The 6,194-nt window shown below is 34.3% G+C and overlaps 1 pseudogene; it reads right to left on the bottom strand.

The window, feature by feature from the left end:
• Nucleotides 1-5,139: 5,139 nt before the first annotated feature.
• LOC137573338 (uncharacterized) lies at nucleotides 5,140-6,021 on the bottom strand (annotated as a pseudogene).
• Nucleotides 6,022-6,194: the final 173 nt, after the last annotated feature.

Below are 6,194 nucleotides of genomic sequence, written 5' to 3'. Positions count from 1 at the left end.
GCAAATAACAAGAACTGCTTTTGAACGGATTCAAGTCTAAATCTGGGTGCGACTCATATTGAGGTGACCAAATAAGTCCATGCTCTAAAATAGGACGGACAAGCGGGGTGAAAGAACTTTACGTTGTATAGGGGTCATCAAATTCTTTTGACCATCTTTAATGTGAAACCCAGGACGCTCATGGCCTTTGCGACCATGGTGGAAATATGGGTGTTAAAATTTTAACTTATGGTCCATAAGTACGCCCAAATCATTCATATTATTTAGACGTTCCAGAGGGCTATTGTTTTGAAAATAAGTGACCAGTTGAGGAGAGTTACGGAAAAAAAGTCATTACCTTACATTTGGTAGTGTTAAGATTTAGTAGATTAAACTGGCACCAGGATTGAAAGTTTTTACCAGATCCGCTTGTAGCCGACTAAATGAATCTGTATCTTTATGGGTAAGTGAAAGCCCGACATCAGTCAGCATACATTCGCTTTTGCGAATGAACGTGACTGATGGAAGATCATTGGCATGAATAGTGTGAAGAGCAGGGGGCCGAAGATGACTACCATGAAGGTACACCGGAAGTCACAGGAATGGAAGCGGAAAAAGAAGACTTAAAAAGTACCTTCTGTTTTCTATTTGTTAAATATTCACGAACCCAAGAAAGGAAGAGGAGTTGAAACTTTATGTCGCTCAACTTAGAAAGTAATAGGGTATGATTAACGGAATCAAAGGCTTTGCTAAAGTCAGTATATATTACATCCCCCCCCTCACCATTTTTAAACCCCTTGATATTACTGATGTAAATTCTAAAAAGTTAAGTGGTTGTAGATCTACGTTTCACAAACCCATGTTGGGATGGTGAAATAATAGAACTTCTATAAAAATGTTTACCAATTGAGAAGTTATAATTTTCTCAAAAAGCTTTCGGAAGTAGCGAAAATTTGATAAGTAAGAGGCTGGACTTTTTGCCATTTTTATGGAGAAGGAAGGTTATCCGACCCTACAAAGTATATATGGAAGGATCGAAGAAAAAAAAAATTTAAAAGGGTTTACAAAAGCGTTGCACAGGGCGCAAGTACGCATCCAGGAAGACCATCTTGCCCCGGATGAATAAACAGGTTTACTAATTTAAGTTCGTAAGAATAGAACTTTCATCAATGACTGGATTGAAAGTACAACAGCCTTTTTAAGATAGTAAGGATCGGTCTGGCTCGTATCCGTCCAAATCCGTCCGTCTTGAAAAAATCGCAAAATATCGGAGCCTGATAAGAGCTGCTTTTTTATTTTGAAAGAGCCAACAAAATTGGGATGTATACTCGTGTATTATGTACATATATAGAGTTAATTGGAATTTCAGCCACGCCCCCTTACGCCCCCAGTAATCACATAAAACTATTTTTCTTAAAAAGTATAACAGCTAGAGACATCAAATTTAGTTTATATACCCGCTTAGTTAGCGCGCAGAAATTAATTGTTCAAACTTTTTGCCACGCCCCCTTACGCCCCCAGGAATCACATAAAACTGTTTTTCTAGCTAGAGACATCAAATTTGGTATGCAGACTAGTTTAATAGACGTGCAGAAACTGGCTATTTAAAAAATTTGCCACGCCCACTTCCGCCTTCGCAAATTAATCAAAACTGATTTTATCAGAAACAAACAAAGCCTAAAGTCACAAAATTTAGTATGTATAATGGATTAGTATGCGCGCAGGGTATATCAAGAGGTGACTATTCTTTTTTTAATATTTTTTCCGTCTGTCAGTTTGTTGTTTTCAAAAAAAACTAATTTTGTTTTTTTTTTTGCTATTTTAAGTAAGAAAATGATATAAAAATGAAATATTTGGTTAAATGCTAAATACAGAACCAGTATGGTGTCAGTTCTTTTTTATTATGATCGTGACTGGTGTAAGCTGTAAGTGAATGAAGGACGATACAGTATTGATACAGATGCATGGTGTGATGTGTTGGTTCAAATCTCAGTAATGTCGTGTCATATTTTCTTTTCCTTTTTTTAATCGAAATTTTTTTTTTCATGTGTTCACACATAATTTATTACATTTATGTACATACATATAGGTATGGGATTTTCTTCATACAAATATGTATGTATGTATGTATGTACACTCAAGTATGTGTGTCTATGTATGACATACACATGGTGCCGTCTTAATTTTGGCCATGGCCACACGCTTGGGTTTTTCCCCTTTTGAACACCCCGCGCCACGGATTTTTTGAAATTTTTCGAGCGCCTTTGGCCCTGGCCACCATCTGCAGTGATGTTAACCGTCTGGAAATAAATAAAAATATAAATTAATTAAAATTCATTTGTTAAAATATCAAAAAAAAAACAAAATTACTTACACAATTTTTAAAATATAATTCATATTGCATGGCCTGGTGATCGTCGATTGAATGTTTTTAGAGATGCCACACTCCATGCTTGCAATTTATCGGAAGCTATATTATCGATACTTTGGCCATCGATATTTTGAGTAATTATCGAACTTTTTGAGTCGAATTGCAATTTTTTGAAAGTTATCTTGAAAGTTGTCCAAATATTTGCCTGATCCCCCTATCTCAGCGATGCTTGAGCGGCGAAATGTTTGAAAAATATTTTCCCGCTGAAGGTACCCCCACATTTATGCATTTTTATCGAAAACGTTACGAGGAATTTTGCTGACACTCTCTGAACATATTTGAATAAGACGTACCAAAATTCTGGCATTCTCTAAAACATTCTCTAAAAACATTCAATCGACATCACGGCCTCCAGCAGCATGAATTATATTTTTTAAAAATTGTGTAAGTAATTTTGTTTTTTTGATATTTCAACACAGGCCCCATGCAGCATGAATTATAATTAGCTTAAATAAATTGTATTTAATAATTTTAAAAAAAAATAATTTGTAAAAATTGTGATTTTTAATATAATATGTAGACTTTTATAAGAGTAATAAAATATGTAATTGTTAAATCTGGTTTTATGTATATGTACATATGGTCGTGCAATTGCAAACAAATTTGCTGCAAAGAAATAAGGCTTGCACCAATGTATGACCATTTGTATTTAAATAAAATCTTTTAAATTTAATGGCCAAAAGCAAGAGATTATGAGGCTGGTTCAATGTGATTATCATGGCAAAATATTTGGACAACTTTCGAGATAACTTTCAAAAAATTGCAATTCGACTCAAAAAGTTCGATAATTACTCAAAATATCGATGGCCAAAGTATCGATAATATAGCTTCCGATAAATTGCAAGCATGGAGTGTGGCATCTCTAAAAAACATTCAATCGACGATCACCAGGCCTCCATGCAACATGAATTATATTTTTAAAAATTGTGTAAGTAATTTTGTTTTTTTTGATATTTTAACAAATGAATTATAATTAATTTATATTTTTATTTATTTCCAGACGGTTAACATCACCGCAGATGGTGGCCAGGGCCAAAGGCGCCCGAAAAATTTCAAAAAAAAATCCGTGGCGCGGGGTGCTCAAAAGGGGAAAACCCAAGCGTGTGGCCATGGCCAAAATTAAGACGGCACCATGTGTATGTCATACATAGACACACATACTTGAGTGTACATACATATGTATATGTATGTGTATACATACATATTTGTATGAAGAAAATCCCATACATATATGTATGTACATAAATGTAATAAATTATGTATGAACACATGAAAAAAAATTTGATTAAAAAAAAGGAAATGAAAATATGACACGACATTACTGAGATTTGAACCAACACATCACACCATGCATCTGCATCAATACCGTATCGTCCCCATTCACTTACAGCTTACACCACACGATCATTACAAAAAGAGCTGACATCATATTTAGCATTTAACCAAATATTTCATTTTTATATCATTTTATTAACTAAATAGCAAAAAAAAAAAAAAAATTAGTTTTTTTGAAAAACAACAAACTGACAGACGGAAAAAATATTAAAAAAGAATAGTCACTCCTCTTGATATACCAGGCGCGGTTTCGAACCGCGTCTCCGTTAACGCACCAGACAATAAGCCATTTACCACTACCCTGTTTATGAGAATTTCGTACGATCAGAGGCAATAAGAAAGTAACAAGAAATATTTCTTGTCGTTTATCCATTAAAATAATTCGAAAAAAAAAAATATCCATAAAAAAAGTTAGCCCGTCCTCTTTTTTTATTTTAGTCATTTCCCACCAACACCACAATGGTAGTTGGAAATTGAAACGAACAGAGCCAATAACAGAGAGTAACAAAAAAATTTATAGTGTGCGTGAAACGTACAAGAATGCCATTGCACAGTGGTTTACTTTTGGTAAACTCCTTCCGAAAATAATAATTTTTTTATTTAGTCAAGATTATTATAAAACACCAATTTTTTGCACATTTAGATAGAATTCTTTTAGAATTCTGTTGAAAAAATAAAATTAATTTGTTGATTAAAATATATATAATAATATACAATTGCATACGCCTCATTCTTTTTTTTTCCGACAATTCATTGTGAACTTTACGTATTTTTCCTTTAATTTTTTAGTTTTGTCTTTTATACAGATTTATTAACTAATAGTTGGGAAATTTTTATTCCCGGAAGAATCACTTTTGTACAACGACAGGACTAACTCTGTAATGCTTGAAATTTTCGATGTATGCCTAAGTGATTATAAGTTCAAAATTCTAAGGCAATTCACAGGGTTTGCCGATGTTGAAAGATATATCCTTTTGTAGCTTTCATCTCCAAAGATACCAAAACAACTTAATAATGATAAATTGTAGAAAAATTTGATTTTTGTTTAATTCATTTAACAAATTAATATTAATAGCTTTCAAAAGTCGGGTCTCAAATGCGAAAATTTTAAAATGACAGCGTTTGATTTTAGTAATTTTTAATTATTCGTTAAATTACTATTTATTTATATGTATTTTAATGATTCTACAAATAATAACAATAGATAATATAGAGGCATTGTCCTCTTATTTTCAACATTAACAGCTTAAGTCTGGATTCGCTGTCGCTTCAAGATTCTGCCTTAAGAAACACATACACACAAAAATACATGCACATACACACATATATAAATCGGTGCAGACACATACATATGTATATATATATATATGAATGTGCTAATATTAATTGAAATCTTTTGAAACTTAGAAACTAAAAAGGGAGTAAAATCAATCAATCGCGTTGCATTTTATATCACCGTCTCACAGGAGTCGCCGCTTACAATTTGGCCCTCTTTGGCACTCCGATGGCCTCGAGTACCCCCGATGTCTCCAGATGCTGGAACAAGATCTGCACATACTCATCCCCGATGTTTAATGTTGCGAATGATCCCAACACTTGAAAGTGACCGTAATATCGGCTCTCTCCCAATTCTCGCGGACCTGAGTATGAGGATTTGTTAATTAGTTACAGAATTATTAAACCATTTAGAAATGTAAATTGCTCACCGCATGATTCGATGATGGTGGACCGATTGGATCGTTCTTGGAGACAAAGAACAGGGCTGGCGACTTCAATAGAGTCGAATGGAACATTTGACTCGATCTCATATAATGAATAGTCGCCTGACTATGGAATGTCTTCATATGGTAAAGCGTATAATTTCTCAATGCACTCTGCATCCGGGCGTTCTTGGGAAATATGGATTTGGGCAGACCCACAGGTATTTCCGTAATATCGGCAGCAGCACTATCCCATATCTGGCAAACAGAAACGATCCAATATGCTGCCATAACGTTCCATATCCCTTGACTTCTGCAACCTTATCTCGCCCAACTGATATGCACCCATCGAGAAGCCATGCATCACAATTGGCTCATAAGCGTTGTTGTTCTCCAGGAATTTTAAAGTCTCGGCGGCCCACAACCTAGAATCAAAATATATAGTTATAGTGATATCGGATCATAATGATATATATATTTGTGTTGACTTACCTGCGTTCCTTTAGCGGGCCACAACAATTGCCAAGGTGTTATATGGACAAGTACCACATTATTTCCACATTTGGAGTTCACATAATTTTATTCCAAATATGTTCAAAAAAATAATTTCACATATGACGTATAAATATCGTAGCAATATGCAAAGTGTGACCCTGTGGCAACTCTGTGACACTGCAATGTTGCCGAACGCCAAAATTTTCCGAGTTAAGTTTTTGCGAACACGCGGTTTACATAGTGAAAATTTATAC

Source organism: Drosophila tropicalis, unplaced genomic scaffold (assembly GCF_018151085.1).
Source record: "Drosophila tropicalis isolate 14030-0801.00 unplaced genomic scaffold, ASM1815108v1 contig_1105, whole genome shotgun sequence".
NCBI lineage: Eukaryota > Metazoa > Arthropoda > Insecta > Diptera > Drosophilidae > Drosophila > Drosophila tropicalis.
The sequence above is the reverse complement of the archived record's forward strand: the minus strand, read 5'-3'. Positions and strand labels throughout refer to the sequence as shown.